The sequence below is a fragment of the Dermacentor andersoni genome, chromosome 9 (assembly GCF_023375885.2).
Source record: "Dermacentor andersoni chromosome 9, qqDerAnde1_hic_scaffold, whole genome shotgun sequence".
Lineage (NCBI taxonomy): Eukaryota > Metazoa > Arthropoda > Arachnida > Ixodida > Ixodidae > Dermacentor > Dermacentor andersoni.
This window is the reverse complement of record NC_092822.1, coordinates 85,030,534-85,050,676: the sequence shown is the minus strand read 5'-3', so window position 1 is coordinate 85,050,676 and position 20,143 is coordinate 85,030,534. Positions and strand designations below refer to the sequence as shown.

The window sequence follows — 20,143 nt, the reverse complement described above, 5'->3', positions numbered from 1 at the left end:
GCACATGAATCTGAATGTGCGAGAGTTGTTTGTATTTCGCCCTCATTTCGCCCGACGGGAATGATCGACACCCGCTACCTGATGCCCAGTAGCAGAATGCCAAAAACACAGCAAGGGGTAAATAAATAAATAAATAAATAAATAAATAAATAAATAAATAAATAAATAGAACAGGCAGATCAGTTCTGTGGAAGCCCGCTACAGGTAAAAGTTCGTGAAAGGAAATATTAGCATCCCATCCCACTTGTAGGACGAAGATACAAAGAAAAACCAAACGGGTTTCGCAGAGAATGTTTCCCTGGTAGCTTTCTGCTACAAGCCGGCGGTATAATGTTCCCTTTCGTAATGAATGAATCCAGTCAATCAACCAAACAGACTTACCGCATTACCGCAGATACACAACCCCTCGCAACCATACAAATATTCCAGCTCCTCACTCTGCCCGAATGGAAGCATTCAAAAGTATGACTTTCTGCGCACCACTGCAAGTTGCAATAATTTAGATCAATAAATTTGTACTACTTACTCAGTCAATTTGCAATACTACAAATTGTAATGAAGTTGCAATCATCTCATGTCCGCAGCATTTACTGAACAAGTATGAAACAATAAACGTCTCCCGAGCTCATGCGTTCAGGTAACTGGATCTTGCTTGTGCTCGAGCCGGTACGTTGTTGTGCTGCACGCCAGTGCAGTCAGTTCAAAGCACTTGCATTTAAGTTTAGTCGATCCGTCGATGGGCCAGCGGGTGCGTTGCGTGCGCTGGTTTTCGGAAGTGCGCGCCAAGGTCGCGACATCCTTCGTTCAGTGACGGATATTCGGAGCGCGCGCATCAATCGGAACGGCGAAATTTACGACGTTGTTGCCGAAATATTTGCAGAAAAAAAAGAGAGAGAAGACGCGATTTGTCGCTCACCCTTGACGACGAGTGTCGCGGTGAAGCTGTCCGACCCGGCCCCGTTGGACACCGTGCAGGTGTAGTTGCCGACGTCATCCGGAGCAACTTTCTGGATCGTGAGCGCCACGATTTTGTCGCTCACTGCTTCCACGTACTTGGACGCCGACGTCCTTAGACGTTCGCCGTTGAGCGACCATCGGAATTCGAAAGGTCCGTCGCCGCCGATGACGGCGCAGTTGACGACTGCTTCGGCACCGAGCGCTACGTTCTTGGAGAAGAAGAACGGGTGCACTTCCGGTGGTCCTGCGCAAGCATCGCTGTGAAGCCTACCTCCGCGTTTTCTTAAACCTTGGTGCGGAAGTGCGGATACTTTTAAAGCGTGATATTGTTTTATCATCCCAGAAAATTACAAGGAAATGGATCGTACCGTTGGCAGCTGCTACGGATGCAATTGTGAGTCCGATGAGGGGTACGAGCATCTTTGGACTTCTGTGTTGAGCGGAGCCTTGTGAGAGAGCACCGTCGATCTTCTTGCGTCCGCCGCTGTTGGAGTGAGAACAGCGCCGTGCCCTGTCGCAATCAGGCGAAAAAGTAGCTCTAGGGGCACGTGGGAAGCTAGCGCCACCTTTTGAACTGCACCGGAACTTCTTTCGGAAGTTTTCTCCTACTTCGGCGCCTGCTCGGTGACGTTTCGTTGCCTGTATTCCAAGTGAGCACATGTATTCCAAGTGGGCACAGGTCAACGTTTCCGCAATTCCTTAGGAATCTAAAATCGTTCCAGTCTTTGTCGTCTTCGTTCTTGCTGTGTCGCGAATCTCCTGGGTGTTTGTCCCGAACAGAAAAGGACACAGGAGTGATGATATAGCATGGCTGAAGTTGCCTAGTATGTTTCCTGCATAAGCATCTGCTACGCTCTAGTGAATTTGCCAACGGAGAGAGGCTTTATGGGTACTTCGTCATTAGCGATGTAGTGTGTGCGGGCGATCGTCCTTGGTCGAACGTTCCAATTACAACACGCCCTGGATGATTACCGCTCGACTAAGTCGGTGCCACTTCCTGAATGCTTACGTCCTTAGTCACGTGTTTTGTTCTGCAGTGAGTGGATATGCGAACGCGCTGTCGCTCATTTGGTTTAGATGCAGGATACAGATGCTTTATTATTTTATTGCCTTTGCTATAACCTAAAGAAAGAGCGAGATAGATGTTACGTGAGATAAAGTCCGGCAGGTTTGCATTTTTGGTAAATGTTAACCTGCTTAGTACATGTTATCTGAGCAAATAAAATTGGGTGCAATGTCAATTCCGTTTTAGTTGTCAGTTTCATGAAATGTGACAGACTCGAGGCATCTGTGAAGTGAAGATAGTCGCTGTAGCAAGCGCAAACATAACAAGGGCTCAGTGATCGTTGTGACTGCTTAATTTATGACAAACCACGATTCACCGCTGCCAACCTCCAAAGCCAATTTTCCTTAAGCTTCGAATGAAATCACTCCCTAGATTTCCTTACACGCGCAAAGTGTAGTTGTTAATTAGTTTGTCGATGAGATTTTTGTAAAGCTAAATTTTTGTATTATGAAAATAAACTTCAAATTTCATACTTACAGTTCACTTCTAAGCTCGTTTTAAACCGTCGTACAATGAAGTCACTGAACTCAACCTGAGATGATATAGCAGTGCAAGTTGTTATGCGAACAACACAGCCTCCTGTTTAGAGCCAGGACCTCACTGTCGTGCATTGCGCTAGGCGTACGTGACCGCTTACGCAGATTTGCCCGTGCTCCTTTGTTTGATGTTGCAGCCGGTTACAGATGAATTCATTCAGAATGCGCAGACATCGATAGCACAGCTAGAGGTACGAACGGCAGCACTTTGTTGAAGATCCCAACCAATCCGCACCCTGTCGTTGAATTTACGAGATGCGTTTATTGCGCTGTAGTACGATCAAAACTCGTTCTTCGCATGCCAATGCGACGGTAATTTGCGATGACTAAAATCAAAATATGCGATCCCGTGAGCAGTACCACTATTTCAATGTCTTAGCGCGAAGTTGTCCTGAAGAATGTTTAATATGCCTAGATCTAGGGAAATTTCCCTAGGGTTGGCACCTCTGCCGGGATTACCGGTAGCCGTGTTGCGGAGTTACTATCCCGCAATTAGACTGAGTCTTGAGTCATTCCGTTACAGTCAAGCGCCTCGACAGCGAACGCCTCTGTCACAACATGACCTTTATAACGAAGGAATAATTGTTTCCCAGTTCTGTTGTGAGCGGTGCGGCGCGCCACCTTATACAACGAAATGACGTGTATAACGAACGATTTCGGAGGCCCCAAGCACTTTGTCATGAAGATGTTCGACCTGTATTTGGAAGCGATGAATTCAACTGGAATGGTGATCATTTTTGCGAGGACAGAATATGGGAATGAAATTGGACCTATATTAATCTAAGTGGAGTCGAAATGTAGCGGCTTCATTTCCGTCGATGTTCTTTTACCCTGGAAGCACCGCGGGCGCCTACGGTTACGCAGAAGTGCTCAGACATTCCTGCCATGTTGTCTAGCGGAGCAAAACGTGTTGTGTGGGCTGATAGCTTGTGGTACGTTTCCAGAATGTATAAAATGGATTAGTAACGTTCGAACATTCATGAAATGCCAATTGACTCACACGTTCAACTTCATGAAACTGGAAAAAAAAAAAAAAATGTGTGCGCGCGCGCACCACACTGGTGCGACTCCGGGCAGCAGGTACTATAGTTATACAGAGTTCGAGGTGACGTGGAATGCAGGCAAGGAAAATTTTCGCAAAAACCAACAAGGGCTCGACAGAATAACGCCTTCCTTCCTTCATTATCCTTTGCTAACACCGAACTACGGGACCAAACATGCGAGTTACGGCGGGCACTTTGTTGGACCACATCCCCGAGCGATCACTTAAAAGAAACAGGAACTTTGAGCCTATCAAGTATATACAATACACATAAAAGAGATTAAGCGCACACTCAACGCTTACTTATTATTATTATTTTTCGTTAGAGCTCGTAAATGTCTAAAGCGGCTGGCCGGAGTTTAAAGTTCCGTCATGGTAAATTAGTGTAAAAGCAGTGCGCTTTCAAAACAATGATATATTGAATAACGTTGGTGTACTTATATTAAGGTGCACCTTAAAAGCCCTTAGTGGTCAAAATCATAATCATAATAAAATCGTAGTTTTTGAACGTAATACTCCATAACATAATTTAATTTTTCAAGGCAATTATCTCGCCTACATTTCGTCGCTGAAATACATTGAGAATTATTATTGTTCAAAGTGCGAGGTTGTCATGTTCTTTTTTTTAGTGTGCGTAAAACGCTGACACAGAGGTACATAATTAATCGCTTCGGCTTGGCTTCATAACGGAGTGCCGTACATTCTTTCAAGCGGTGCAACAGAGGCATCCGCAAGAGAATATCTCTGAAGAATGCGCCGACGTATGATAAAAAGCTAAATCTAGTGACTGCAAGAAGTGGAATTTTCTTTAGGCCGTCGACTTTATCTTTACCAAAAAAAAAAAAAAACAAGTCGGAAATTGTAAAATTTCAAAAAACGAAACTATGAAGTCTAGAACTCTATAACTCGGCGATGGAAAACAGTATCACAATTATGTTAACTGCACCTATCAATACATCTAAAGCGGACACCATTGATGTAATAAACACCGCTGTCAAATGTACCAATACTGTGTCTGTAGAACTTTTGCCAGATCCTTGTAAACATCGCAACAAATTCGCTTAACATGTTAATATACATATCAAGCTTGTCTGCTTTAGATTCTCTAACGGTTGCATTTTACAGAACAGCGATATCTATTTTCAATGAGAGGGCCAAATTTGTAAACTTCAGGCTTACATTTTCTCTTTAACTTACCAATTTTAAAAATTGTCTGTAACAAGTTGCAGCCTCTAAATCAAAATTCTGCTTCCTACAGTCTCTCAAATGCAATAAATTTCATTCAAACAGGTCTAACGGACGCCTTATAAGAGCATTTCTGTGTTTTACATGTAAAATTATGTCGTTTTTTGATCCCACTGTTTCTTTCAACGTTCCTTTATAATGTCACTGTGTTCTTTTGACTTGTATTTTGTAACGTTGTGCGCGCATCAAGTGCTGTTCAACGCGTTCTTCCACACAAGCTATGTGCGTAAGCGGCGTACAAAACTATAACCATGTACTACGTGTTCATGAGGCAAGGAGCAGCCCGCACTGTATTTGTGCGCCAACGTCTCCTTCCGTCAATATCAAGGAAATTCATATTAAACGTTAGAAACAGCACGGTTCCCTACCGTCCACGAGGAGAGGCGCTGTCGCGCTGTCACTGCCGAAGTCGTTGCTGACCGTGCACGTATAGTTTCCCACGTCCGCGGCGCCGACCCTCTCGATCGTCATCACGGCCACGTTGTCGACAATGACGCGCGAATACTTGGTCTTGCTGCTGACCATCGGCCTGCCATCCTTCGTCCAGACGAACTGGAAAGGCTTACGCCCGAACGCAGCAGCGCACGTGACCGTCACCTCCTCGCCTAGGTTCACGATTTCGGGGAAGGCGAGAGGCTGGATCCGGGGCTTATCTGTCGCAAATGAAGCCGGCATTTAGCTTTGCGTTTGCCCATTACTGACGCAATCTCGCGTACCTGAACATAGAAGAAAAATGCTGGAATGCATTACCCGAAGAAGCCTGGACGACACGAAGAAGGCCGATGAGCACGGTCAGAAGTAAAGCCCACGCTTCTGTGCCAGCAGGTGCCATTTGTCGGAGACCCAAGGAACCAGCGATGGGAGTTCCGAGTAGCCACTGCGTCTCTTCTAGCACTGCTGACGTTTGAAGTCCTGTGACCGATTCCGTCCGTTTTTGCTAGGTCACACCAAGCCTTCCGCGTTCACGGACGCGTAGCGCCACCTGGCAGTGGCTGCACTAACTAAAACTACCATGCTCGGAAAGCGCGAAAACTCGCCTCGTGTATACTGTGGGATCGCTTCAGATGTTTAATAAACAGGTGGAAAGGACAGTCCTCGCAAAGCGTTGTCACTGCAGTCGTTGTTGGCAGTTCAGACATCGTATGTTCTCTTCCTCGGCAAGCCCCGTAGCGGGGCGCGTTTTCTTGTTTCACACACGCACTTTCTTCACATTCTGCTTCACCAGAAAGACTGTGCTGCTTCAAGTTATGGTGTTTTACGTGTCAGAACCACGACATGATTATGAGGCATGCCGTAATGGGGGACTCCGGATCAATTTCAACCACCTGGGGTTCGTTAACGCACACCCAATGCACGGTACACGGGAGCTTTTCTTTTTTGTTTTGCATTTAGCCCCCATCGAAATGCAGCGGCCGGGATTTGATCCCGCGTCCTCGGGCTTAGCAGCGCAAGAGACTGTGCGCTTTAATAAATGAATTTGGCAGCGCTCTGAAAGAACCATGCTATCCGCAGTGTAACGCTGAACAAAACAGTTTCCTTAAGGCGCGCTCACACTAGCGGGAGACTTCCCGCAGCGGCACAGCGTCAACGTCGCCGCTGCGTCGCAGCTCCTCCGAATGACGCTCACACTGCGCGCGTTTTCTCGCTGCGGTTGTCTTGGAATGTAGAGAGAGGAGGCGTTGAGGGAGGACCCTAACGAGCAGAGAGAGAAGGGGACAGTCACGTGACACCAGAGAAGACTGGAAAGCGCGCTCTTTTCCCGCGTCGTCGTCTTGATCGTCTGCTAGCTCTCCTCCCGTCGCTCTTTTTGCGACGAGGATGGCTGGTTCGAACGATGATCTGTTGGCTACGGTAAACCTACTTATACTTGCTTGTTCGCTGCTTCTGCACCGTCGCCTCAAGTCGCACATTCATGCTGGCAAAGCAACCGCCGAGTGTCCCGCAGCACGCTCCCAGCCTCCGCCGACGGGGTCACTGAACTGGGACCGACGTCACGGTTCACGGTCGGCCCCCATTGGCTGTTCTCGTCAGCGGCGCGGGAAAAATAGGTACCGGACCCATCGCTCTGCGGGACGGCACAGCAGCCTGTCTGCGGGAGAAAAACCGGTTTGTGCGAGAAGCGGCGCGCGGAAAACGTTCTGCGTTGCGCGTTTTCCCGCCACTGTGAACGCGCCTTTACAGGTCACCGAGGCCATAAATAGCATTTGGGCAACCTTTCAGAGAGGTCACCAACTATAATCAGTGATGTCTCAACTGCAGCGGAATGTTCAGATGTTCGTCTTGAGCGGCACACTCATGGTGTCCGCGGCAAAGTCATGCTGCTTCCGGGATCATTTGCCGCTTACAGACAACTAAGACTGATAACTGACCTCTGTAATGATGTTGCATTAAATGACAGATTAGAAGAGTATAACGCAAGTGCCTGTAATGTAGTTCAGAGATAAATCTGCAAGCAGTCTGTGGTATGTCTGCTCTAGGTGCCTGAGTACTAAGAAGTAATCAAACGTCAATGTCCACAAACCTGTACAGTGCCCAAACAGGACAAGGGCATTATATATATTTAGATAATGCGTCCGCTGAATATTATAACTTATATTTTTTTGCAATGACAAAGCAGTGTTGGGCTGGCGCCAGTGCTATTTATTCAGGGAATCTTTAGTATGCCTCGTTTAGGGAAATGTGCACGAATATAGGGAAATTCCGCGCTAAGGCATTGCAGCAGTGCAACTGCCGACGTGGCGGCGTGTTCTGATTGCAGTCACCACAAATTACCGTCGCATTAGCATGCGAAATAGGACTTTTGACGATACTGCAACGCACTAAAAGCACCTTGCCAAGTAAAAGACAATATGTGCATGCCATGGACTCTTTAACGTAGTGTGGCTACTTCAATTTCGCCGTTCATACCTCTAGTATTGCTATCGATTGATATGCACTTTTGAGTGAAATACCTATGAGCAACCACCAAAACAAACGTAAGTCGCACTACCAAACAAAGCAGCACGGTGAGATCTGGGCGCAAGGCGGACACACATGCCTATAGCGCCGAACTCGACAATATGGTCGTTATGCTAAGCAACCGACTATGCATGCAAATACCGTCCCAGTGTTTGCCTGCTTCGCTTCAAATGACGTGTAAGCGTAAGGGTGCGGTTGCTGCGTAAGTACACGTCATGCAATTTTTTGTTTTCATTCACATCATTTACACTGGCCTGATGGAGCGGGACACTGTTTCGACAATGTTGCATTCTGCCAATCTTCCTTACAGTTTGAATAAAATTACATGTGATCTTGCTACTTTGCTCTACGTGAGAAGCAAGTTTGAACAAGAAAAACATACGTGCTCACGTCTTCTTCTCTTGACATGGGAGCTTCAAGCTGAAGGCTGTATTGTTTACATAAACATTATACTGCGATGTCATTTCGGCTAGAATCGCGTGACTAGATTAAAACGAGCTTAGCAATAAGTTAGAACTCTACAATTTTCAGTTTAATTCCCTAACGAACAAAAAATTACTTTAGAGAATTCATATCGACGAACAGAACCACATTTTGCTAAATCTAAAGAACTTTTTTTTAATCGAATTTAGGGGAATTTAGGGTTGGCAGCACTGGCTAGTGCCCAGTATTAACATATGGAGCAGATAAAGTCGCTGCAAATCTTAACGGAGAAAAATGACGAAGTCGCCCAGACACAGGAACAGTGCTGCGTTTCCTGATCACGTCGACGTCTCGTATCTACGTAACCTCTGTGTAAGTCGGCGTCACCCTTGTGTAGAGCGCGGTAACGGCGGCCTCCACGGCGCTCAAGAGCCAGCCAGCAACGTCTAGCGGTAGTTGCTGGGCCCAACGGTGCTCAGCCGCTACCGTTTGACGTCGGGTCCGGCGGCTAGACGTCGCTGGCTGCCTCCGGAGGGCCCCGGAGGCAGCCAGCAGACGTAACCACAGCTCACGAGGTGCCCTTACCCTCTACGATGAGCGTCGACGAGTAGCTGGCGCTGCCGACGCCGTTGGCGACGGTGCACGTGTAGTTGCCCAGGTCCTCCGCGGTGATCGCCTCGATCGTCAGCGCGCCCACGTTGTCGGCGAAGTTCTGCACGTGCTTGCGAGAGTCGCCCACCACCGTTCGGTCTCCGTGCTTCCACTCGAAGCGGTAGGGCCCGGTCCCGCTCGAAACTACGCACGTAACCGTGGTCTTCTGTCCCAGCACGGCGTTCCTCGAAAACGAGAAAGGCATTATTTCTGGCCGGCCTGCGGGCAAAGCGAGCTATCTGTTGCGGTTTGCGCCAAGTTCAGCCTTGGTGGGATGCGAGCACGTGGGCGCTTACCTTCACGGCAGCAACAGATCGTGAACAGGGCTTGTGCGACGCACAGGACGAGTGCGACGTGTTGTGGGTTCATATTCGAAGCCGCTTGGCCTGCCTTCCGCTCTTGGGAGAACCCGACGAATGGCAGCGAACGCGGCGGCTGCAACGGCGAGCGCTTTGTATTTCGTCGACGGGAACGTTGCGCCACTTGGTGGCAGGCGAGAAAGTTAAGCGATTTTTCGCTGGTGCCCTTTGGAGAATGCTTCCGAGTGCCAAGTTTGACATTGCAGACACGTGCGAATCGATGCACCGGCAACATGACGTTCCAGTGTAGTTTTTATGAGGACGCTCTCATATTTTTGTTTGTTTGCTTGTTTTCCGAAGTTGACTTCTATTTCTTTCCAGCTTTCTTGTCTCTCAGATTTTGTTTAATTTATCCGTAGGTCTGTGGTTTAGTGCAGGAAACCAGTGAACGCAGAACGTCGCGGTGCGCTGGTGAAATTCCGAAGAACATGTCACAGGCTAGGGTCGAGGAGACTGGTTTCAACGGAAGAAACGTAACTTTCGGACAGTGATCGAGACTTGAACGTTAGCTAATAGAGAAACAGTGAATGTAATTATTCACGTCGCTGTTAACAGTCTGTTCTTGTAAAAAGAATAAAAGCCCGTGATAGTCGCTTGGTATAGGGTGTACAACTTATCACCGCCCATTTTGGGATGACCTTCGTGCTTTTCTTACTCGCATGGTCACTTGGTTGCTTACACCCCGGAATCGATTCGGGGTGTAAGCAATCACGTAGTTTTTGTTTATAATTTGCTCTAGTTTCCTTATACAAGAAACCGAAAAGTTTCTTCATTGCTTACACCGCGGAATTCATTCACAAGCAGCTTGTGAAAAAAGGCGAGTTTGAACGTTAAAGGTCCCATTCTTGCACAGTGTTGCGGCAGTTTATAAAATAATGCAGTCAACGTTTGCAACGCACTCCACTGTTCTGATTTCTGAGCCACATACACAGATTACTAGTATTAACCGGCAGCACAATTCAAAAACTCCCCCCTGAGGCGCGTATCGCTTCTTATATCACGTAGTTCATTTTCTGTTTCCGTTCAAGCAAGCAGTGGCATCGTCCACCGCATGCCACAACCAGGGACAGCCCGAAGCGGTGGCAAGAGGTATCGCAGCTTACCTCTCACGACGAGCGCAGCTGTGTAGCTGTCCTGGCCAGCCTCGTTGAACACGGTGCACGTGTAGTTTCCGGTGTCCTCAGCCGCTACTCTCTCCAGGGTCAGTGTCACAATGGTGTCCGTTATTGTCTTCGCGTACTTTGTCGGGGACGTCTGCAGGACCTGGTTGTTTTGAGTCCACGCAAACTTGAACGGCCCGTCGCCGCCGACAACTGCGCAGTTGGCGACGGCCTTCTGCCCGGGAAGGACATTCTTTGAGAAGGAGAAAGGCTGCACCTCCGGCGGTCCTGTAGGACAGATGCGACCCCGCTGTTTGCTTTAGGACATTGCATCCACCCATCTGAGCGAATGATCGAAATATAGGAATGCGAGTTTCGTCGGAGAACTTACGTTGCGTCTTTGCATGAACTGCAGCGAAGATGATGAAAAATATACGGTGATGCATTGCTTTGGTTGATCTTGTTTCAACAGAGCTCATAGACCAGCGCGGTAGAGCACGCCGGTGAAAATCCGGTTCCCTCAGAAATGACGTGCCTTCTTAAGCTCGGTCTGTGGCGCAAGACACAGGAGACCACTGGAGAGGAGCAAACGGTGCCGCTTCTATGCGACGGTGGACAGCTAGCGCCGTCTGGTAGGAAGACAGTAAACTCCTTGTAAAGCGCGGCAGCCTTCTGTGAAGGGGACGATGCCTGCCTCCTTAGCGAAGGCTTTTCTTAGGTCACGGGCCATTAGTTCGAATCAATCAATCAATCAATCACGTTGGTTGCAGTTTTCCGGAGTCCCGGAATGTAGAGTTCTTGCGAAGCCGTGTCAACGATTCTCGGAAATTATCCGCAAGACGAAAATGTGCCGTAATATATGATGGATATGAAAAACGAAAAGCTAGGTCTGCAGTAGGCCAACTTACGTAGTATAGGTATAGCGCTATTTAATGGTGCAAACGACTTACGTAAAACGTGGCACACGTACTGTGTGCGCTATCATCTCGTTGTGTACAGGTGTGGTTAGCTTTTAAAAAGCAACGCTTGTCTGCGGAAGCTTCTGCGGATCTGATATTTGCAGAAAAAGCCACATATTCATTTCTTAGCGCATTTTTCGGTTATGTAGCGCTTAACACGGAGATTCACGTATGTGACGCAGAAATTTGGTGCATAGTAATAACACTTATAACGCTTATAACACGTGATTTCTGTTCATGGTCGTTAACAATAATTGTTCCCGATGAAAAAATAAATAGAAAAAGAAAGAAAGGCGGCGAGTAGTATGGTAATTGGCGCGAAAAGATTTTTTTGCAGGCACACGGCTCGCGCGTACTGCATTGGTCTGTTGAGAGAAAAACCCAAGCATTCTAACTCCGCGTTTACTCAGCGACTATGACATATATTTTGCAGTTGAGCGCAGGATCATGGGACGCATCTGGTTTGCTGAAAATTTCTGGCACGCGTTACAGAATGAATCCCATGCAGGCAACGTAAGCCAGGGCATTGTCGCTACGACGGCGTCGCCCACTTGCAGAACGAAGTGGATTCAGCGAGCAAGTGTGCCCGCGGAAAAACTACCGATCGCAAAGAACCACTGCCAACAAACTAAGTTTGCCAGGGTCGTTTTCTCCGAGTACTGGGTCACATAGACAGCCCTGCTTTACTGCGAAAAATCGGGGAATTTCGAATGCGGATGCTCGAGAAGCAAAGGGTTGCCGAGTGATTCATCCCAGAGTATAGGTGTAGGACGATGCATGACTCGGTGAATTTCATTGAGCGTATTGCGGCCCGCGTTGCGTTCTCACCTTCGACGATCAGCGTCGCGGAAGCTGCGTCACTTCCGAAGTCGTTGGTGGCCGTGCACGTGTAGTTCCCCACGTCCTGAGCGGCCACTCGAAGGATGGTCAGGGTGACGAAGTTGTCCAATACGGCCTTCGTAAACTTTCGATCGCTGTTGGACATCGGTTTGTCGTCCTGAGTCCAGACTATGTGCAGGGGCTTGCTTCCTCGGGTGACGACGCAGGCCACGCTCGCCTCTTCGCCGAGGTCGACGTTCTGTGGGAAACTGAACGGCTGGACGTGCGGCAGGTCTGCATAACGGGGGTGTCCAGAATGGAGAAAAAACAGAAAAAAGTACTAGCATGGTGTAGAGCAGCCACACACTGGTTGCACTCGTTTCCTACTCTATACAGTAAAGGAGGTTTATAATCACCTGACGAAGCCGCCAGTGCCGCCATGCAGGCAGCGGAGATAACCGCGCAGCGCAGCATCACAGCTTCTGTAGGCATCGTCTTCTCCGTGCTCGTTGCGGTTTCGTGAAGACTCCTGCAGACCGCTTTGCTGGTTGACGACGCCTTTCTACACTGATTTCGCGCTGGCGGTGCGTTTCTTCTGGCGTATCGCGCTGCGCACAGACGTCTTGCAGTAAACTAGCGCCACGTTACGGATTCGGTGCGAACTACGTGCGCGGCATGGTTGACTGTTGCCCGCGAGGTGGTGCGAAAGTGTTAGTACGGTGACGCCATTAGCTGGGCTGCTGTTGGTCTATTTTAGCGTCGACATGACGACAGCATTGCTTAGAGATCGAACGGCAGTGATAGGAGCAGGAGTGTTGGCGGGCGTGGAACTATGAACTTGATGAGTGCGATCACAATTGAAGTTCGCGGAAGTCAAAATATATAAGTAGGTATCGCGTTACGTAGGGGTGATGTAGCACAATGAGCAGGATCGTTCAATGTCGTCGTAAGACACCAAAGAGCGTTGCTATAACGAACATCGCGACAGATAATAGCAGAATTTGTTTTCTTTTTTTGTATGAAGCGAAAATGATTTCTACATTGTACATTGTATATACGTATGAGAAAAGCTCAAAAAGCTGCAAAATCTGTTCACGCCATCGTATCTTATCCTTCTTCTTCTTCTTCTTCTTCTTCTTATTATTATTATTATTATTATTATTATTATTATTATTATTATTCACAAGTTCTTACGTCCTCCAGAGCTATATATTTCACGATTGAGCATATGGCGTGCTGAAAAACGCAATCGGAACATCAACGAAGGACTTCATTGCAGAAAACATACAATTGAAGATTATAGTCTATACGTACAAAAGAATTAAAAAAAAAATCTAAGTAAAGGATAAAAATATATAAGATCCAAATTAAAGGACATTCATATATATAATTTGTTGTCTATTCGAGCGAAGAGCCTTCGAGGTCATTTCCAGTCTTAATAACTGTATGGGGAAAACGGAAATTCAAGACAGGCTAGCGTAGATTTCAGGGGTGGTGGGTAAGGGAGTGATTTCGTCGGGTGCGCTGGCAAAAGGGTTCAGTAAAAATAACGGGCTAGAACAGTTCCGTGAAATATAACATCACAAGTGAGCATACGTCTACAGGCCAGCACTTCGAAGTAAAGGGCATTTACTCTCAGACATGGGGAGGAATAACGCTCATAACGACTAGAAATCAACATATTAGCATTATACCGCAATGACTCGAGGTTAGTCATTTCCGCGAGATAATAAATGCGGTGATCAGACAACCGATGGACGACGCTCTGCTAGTTTTCAAATGAATTGTCGACTTGGAGTGCGCAACTGTAGATCATTCGCCGTGCTACTTACGGCCGGTTAGTTCGCAGCCTTAATCGAGGTCGGCGAAAGAACCGGCCCTGCTCGCTACTTTAGCGACGCGCGTTTTTTGCCGAGTCTCTAGGCGACCGCTTGCTCGGTGAAGCATACTGCGGGACGGTAACAAAACGTGCTTTCCGCGACGCGTCCGCCGCGCCCCCTACCTTCTACGACGAGGGGCGCCGTGAAGGTGTCGCTGCCCGCCGCGTTGGACACGACGCACGTGTAGTTGCCGAGGTCTTCCGGCGACAGCCTCTCGATGGACATCGTCGAGACCCTCTCGCTGAGCTTCTTCGCGTAGCGCGACGCGGTGTCTGGCACGGCGCGGCCGTCGTGGCGCCACTGGAAGTCGAGGGGCGCCGTCCCGCTCTGCGCGACGCAGGTGACGATGGTCTTCTGTCCCAGGGCGACGTTCTTGGGAAACGAGTACGGCATGATGATCGGCGTCTCGTGGGCGGCTGAGTAAAAAGCAAGCGATCGGATGACTCGGTGAAATTTTTTGACCTATGTCCCCAGGGAAAAGCTTGCGCTTTCCGCGTTTTGGAAAGCGGTCGCTGGCTTACCTGCGTGGCTGGCGCTTAGGAGAACGGTTTGTAGCATCGCGAACCAAGGGCGCGCGAGTAGGCGGTAAATTATGAAACCTTTGTTTGCAGCGTTCACAACTTCTCTTCGCTTGCGACGACCCCAGACACTCACTGCCCCTGTAGCCATGATGCGATGCGACTCACTGCGGTACTGCGTCTTGCGGTACGAAGTTCCGAGCGAGTGGAGGCAACTCTCACCGGCACAAAGAATGAGCGAAAAAGGACGAACGACTACGCTGCGGCGGTGCCTCGTACGGTAGATGGACAGGCAGCGCCACATGGCGGCATCGCGTGAAACTGCGGCGCGTCTGGTGGATGGAGAAACGATGTGGACGGTGGGATACAGGAGGCGTCGCGAGGGCTTATGCGAAGTGAAAACAAATACGTAGGGATTAGCAACCCTGAAACACCGTCAAATTTGTGGCGCTTGGACATCCCTCTCAGCGTGCCGTACATTGCCGGGGAAAATTCGCCTGCAACTGGAATCCTGAAGTGAGGTATCGGTCGCCCACCGGCTTAGATTTTATTTCGTCTCTTCTTCATATGCTCTGCACCTTGCACCTTCTTTCCTGATGTCATGAGGTAGCCGACTGAAATGTGTCCTGGCTATTACCCATTCCACCCCGCTAACGCCCACACAGGCCACCCCCACCCCGCTTTTCAAAATTTTGTTCTTTGTCTGGACCTTATAAGTTCAATATAGCTTGGCTATAATTTAAATGAAAATATTAAGGTAAGCATAAGTTGTATATAGTTCATCGTGAAGATATTTCTTCCTTTTTTATTCTCTTGGTTGAGTTAGAAATAGCGCGTAGGAGTATGTGAACACGATCACGACTCGCCACATATTGTATGACTAGGTAACTTACCTTCTTAGCGCGTATGTTTGGTAACGTTGCTCGCATCTGTAGCGCGTGTTAACGCTGTCATCGTTTCGCATTTGTGCCCGATATCCGACACGCGTTCGCCTCCTCACCTTCGGTGAATAACTCCGCCACGTAACTGTCCCTGCCCGCGGCGTTGGTGACGGCGCACGTGTAGTTTCCGATGTCACCGGCGTCCACTCGCTCGATGGTCAGTGTCGCTATGTTGTCCGACACGATCCTCACGTACTTGGCCGAGCCTCCCCGGACAGGCTTTCCGTCTTGCTGCCACGAAAACTCGAAGGGTGCTTCGCCACTCGACACCATGCACGCGACGCTGGTCTTCATTCCCAAGCGCACGTTCGGTGGAAACGAGAACGGCTGGATTTGCGGGGCGTCTGCGTTTGAACGAGTACCGGCTAGTGTTAACTAGTTCACCGCTATTAAAGAGTTTTAGCTTGCCCCCGAATACATGGTTATTGGAGACGTGAACTGCGGTAACAGCGCTGGTATAGCGACATTTTATGACGCTTTGCCCTCCTACAGTGCGGGAGACACGCTTTTTGTGTTACGCTGGTGTTCTTTTCGAAGAAAAGCACAATAAAGAAGAATGAAAGAACGGCAACTTGTTAACGATGACATAAATGCAGACACTTCACGCCAACAGATCAGCATCATTGTTTACTGAAATGATTCTTTTGTCTCCTCTCGTTGAACTCTGCTCCAACAGGTGGCGGTACCAATACGGCAGCTTGCGTTTACGTCTCCGGTAACGCGGTATTTCGCACGGGGCGATACGTTTGTGGACAAGCCAAAACTCCTCGTCGACGCTTATCAAACGTGCGTATCTGCCGACTCACCGTAGGGCGATGCACTAACGGATACGTCGATGAATGTTTGAAGCAGCACAATGGCGATGATCTCCGCTGCGGTAGACATCATTTCTTCCCGACGTTGCTCGGATGAGAGCTGAGCAAAGGTAGCCTTCGGCTGAGCCTCGTCAGGCGTACAGAGCCCTCCTTGCAGAGGAAAATCGCTGCTGTCGTTTTCTTCACGAGAACGAGCACGGACTTGTCGCGCGACTTCGTGGTAGGAAAGCGAAATAGCTGCTGTTTAGCGGCGCGTTGTTTTTCGACGCCGCGTTTCGTTCTCCTTGGTGCGCACCCCCCCCCCCCCCCCACCCCCTCGTGTAGTTTTGAGAGTTCTCCATGACCGGATGTATCGGTTGGTCTTTTTTAAAAAATAACATATAATTGGTGTAAATAAATACTCGCTCAGCTTATTTACCGCTGGCAATGAGACTATTAAATTCAATTGTCATTCGCGATGCATCAACGTCAGCACACGCGATTGTGTGCCTGTAGAGGATACTTCGCCACACATACATCTATAGTGTGGGGCTGCTGTAGTCGCAGGGGCTGGCGTCACTGTCGACGAGCGTTGTCTATAGTCTTGTTGGAATGGCATCCCTGCTAGGGAACCGTAGAGCAAGTTTTTAAAGCACGTTTGTGTAAATTATGCCCGTTTTGCGTAGTTCGGATGAACTGTAATCACGCAGGACCTTCTTCCGATGTTGCTATTCTAACCGTTTGAAGAACGCATTATTCATTGTTCTATAAGATTGCGTGAGAGGTGTCGGTTGTCTTTGCTACTTGAAACAAGCAGGGAAACGCAGAGCCTCATATACGTAGTTGGCTTTGCAGTATTTTTTTCTAGCGTTTTTGTAATTTGCAAATGGTACACGGATAAAATGAGAAGCGGTAAAGAAATCTTGATTGACAGATTACGATTCTGGGTTGGCAAATAGACGAGTCTTTCTACTGAGCCAGTTATTTGTTTCATTGAGTGGTGCAAGCAAATCGACACGGAAACTAAACGAGTGGTGACAATACAGGACCCATTTTACCAACAACGTGATAGGTTGTGAGACTATTTAGCCGGAACATAATAGGTTCGTTTAATTGAAAAAAATACATTGCATTCTAAGGTAAACTGGAAATTCCCAGCTGCCGTATTTTGGAGACCCGTGCCGCCCATCAATGAGGAAAAGACAAGCAGCAAGTGAAGCGTAACGTCACAACGGCGCTGCCCCGGTTATGGCGCGTAATTAAAAAGAAAAAGAAAAACGAAAGCGTGGCCTTCATGATAGTTTTATTGCCGTTGCAGTTATAGGGACGCTCGAGGCGCGTTTCGTCAGTCGCCATTATCGTGTTGTCCTGCTATCGACTGAGCATGCGCGGTCCGCGCGTAGGTGTTTCGAAAGGCTACATAGAGGCGAAGTGCGTTTGACTCTGAAAAGTGACGACGCCAAGTGGGTGACGTTCCGCTCAGTCGGCTTCCACTGTTGGCGCGGGCGTTGTGTGTAGACCCGATAGCGTTGCTGTTGAGCGGCTGTGTGCTGAACAGGAACGAACAAAGCTAAATTTATGTAATATTTTCTTTGTACCAAGGCCGACAGCCTTCCTACCGTGTTATCTCGTCCACCATCTACACTCGATCTCGCAAGTGGCGTGCAGCACTGCCGAAGGTACGAGGTGCACACAGGCAATATCTTTGCGCGGCAGAATATAGTGCCAGGCTTAACTGTCTCATTACTGGGGGCAGTAGAGAGATTTGTTTCTACTTAACACATGATACGTCACAGCGATACGTAAGGCGCTAGGCCCTTTGTGCATGGACGTCGTGTACCGCAAGTCACTGTGGCTCTTACCACCGGTAACTTTCATTGCCGCCCTAACCACGGTTATACGCAGCAACACGGCAGCGCCACATGCAGCCCAGAGCGCCCGCTTCGATCCTAATTCGCGCTTGTTACTGGCTCTCCGCCCTAGTAACAACAAATAGATAATAAAATCCATCATCGCTTAGTCCCATCTCACGCTGAGGAAAACGCATCAGCTATGTTTTGTCGTTATTACTGAGATCAGCTGTTTGTTTTGACGCTGCTAGGACTACAGAGGCAGCGCCGATCAGTAAAAGTGGTTTGATTTCCGTTTAGCAGATGGCGCCGCAACACTAGCGCTGGTGATGCGTTGACTATGCGGGAGGCTGCGAACGCCTAATTGTTCACTGCATCATTAATTTAAAAATTGGAGGACGCTTAAGCTTCGCCTTCAAGAGTGAAACGCGACAGCGTTCCCGTCGACCCGCCAAGGGGTGTAAGACAATGCGCTACGGCGCAGCGATCACTTACGAGGCGCCCCGCATCGGACTTTGCACCCACCAATCACGCGGTGAGCGTCGAGCAACGCAGCGTTCGGCGCGGCAACGAAACGTGCGCCTGAGCAAGCGGAACGAACCAAAGAACTCGGTGTCTCGGAGGGGGAAACGATCTACGCCAGCCAAACGTCGTGATCGGCACAGGCAGAGAGATATATAGATAGTGATCTAAAGAAAGAAAGGACGCTTGATTCTGCAACCCGTGAGAGAGCACGGCGAAGCGTCGTCAGGGGAGAGGGAGTCGGGGCCGCGACGCGCCTCGCACCGGTCCCCGCACAGCCCCAATGCGCGCGTGGCGCGCCACCTGTCGGGGCAGCGCCGTACATTGAGAAGAGAGGATCTTCTGTGTTTGCCGCAAGATTGCTCTGTGTGTGCGGAAAGCGCAGAAGAAATGTAGCGGAAACGTACTTCGCTACTCGTGTAACTGAAACTTCTGTAAGTTACATGCTCATAATTACCGATATACACCGCAGTATAACTTTCTACGGCACGTTTCTAAGACAACACCGCATTCACTAGAGGCGCTTTTGTACCGCTTTGAAGCATCGAACTGGCTGAGTGGTAGCGTCTCCGCCTCACACTACGGAGACCCTGGTTCGATTCCCACGCAGCCCATGTTGCAAGTTGTTTTTATTTATGAATTGCCTGCGGGGATTTTTCGCTCATGGCCAACGCCGCGGACGCCGACACCGACGACACCGGCTTTTCTGCGACACGAGCTCCTTAACGCTGTCGCGCTAATACTCCGCTCTAGTATGGTACGTGATGGCGGCGGCGAGCAAACGCCGAATAGACGCCGAGCAAACCGTACGCGCGGCGCGTGCGAATTTATCAGGGCGTTCGCTCTTACAGAAACTGGCTAATGAGGCTGCATTGAACTGCTCAGAAAGGGTACCGATGATGCGAAGCCCCGCTGTGGCATTAGTTGCAGCCTATAGTTGCAACACAAAAACGTTTGATGCATCACTCCAGCAACAGTGGAGGATCTATCGAAAGGACGCCAAGCAGACGCCGAGCAGACGGTGCCGCGCGGATGAACACATCTTCAGCGGCGTTCAGCCTTGGTCAAGGATCCCTGCAGCTTCCTCAGTGCTGTAAGGAACTACCGAGATGGAGTATAGGTGTGACGCCTGTAAATGCGCTAGCACGCTCATCTCGCCAGCGTTCTCAGACTCCCTCACCGCAGCGTTAAACCTTGCTATCCCTTCAAATGGTGATTCGCCCTCGCGCGAAGCTGACGTTGTTTTTAAGAAGGCGCTAGTTTACGAGCAGAAGCGTTGCGTAATAATATATGAAGGGGCACACTGTTAATCCAAGCGGACCGAGAAAAGAAGTTGATGATACCCGGAGTGCTTGGCCTAGCGTCAGGCCTGTCATGGTACTCCACGTCAGAAAGTGGGAGGTGAAAGAAAAAGAGTGAAAGGGAGTAAGATAAAAATAACAGAAGCACGCACAAATACAAAAATTATTTAAAGAGGCTTATTGTTGCTTTCATGGCAGGAATACTATAAGGGCTTTTGTAGG

General features: G+C 48.9%; 2 protein-coding genes across 6 annotated transcripts in view; one reads left to right on the top strand and one right to left on the bottom strand.

The window, feature by feature from the left end:
• Window positions 1–20,143, top strand: part of LOC140213109 (uncharacterized) — a 292,692-nt gene that overhangs the window by 107,497 nt on the left and 165,052 nt on the right. The gene's annotated exons all lie outside the window — the stretch shown is intronic.
• Window positions 1–20,143, bottom strand: part of LOC126528334 (cell adhesion molecule Dscam1-like) — a 124,250-nt gene that overhangs the window by 103,049 nt on the left and 1,058 nt on the right. The window lies entirely within an intron of this gene.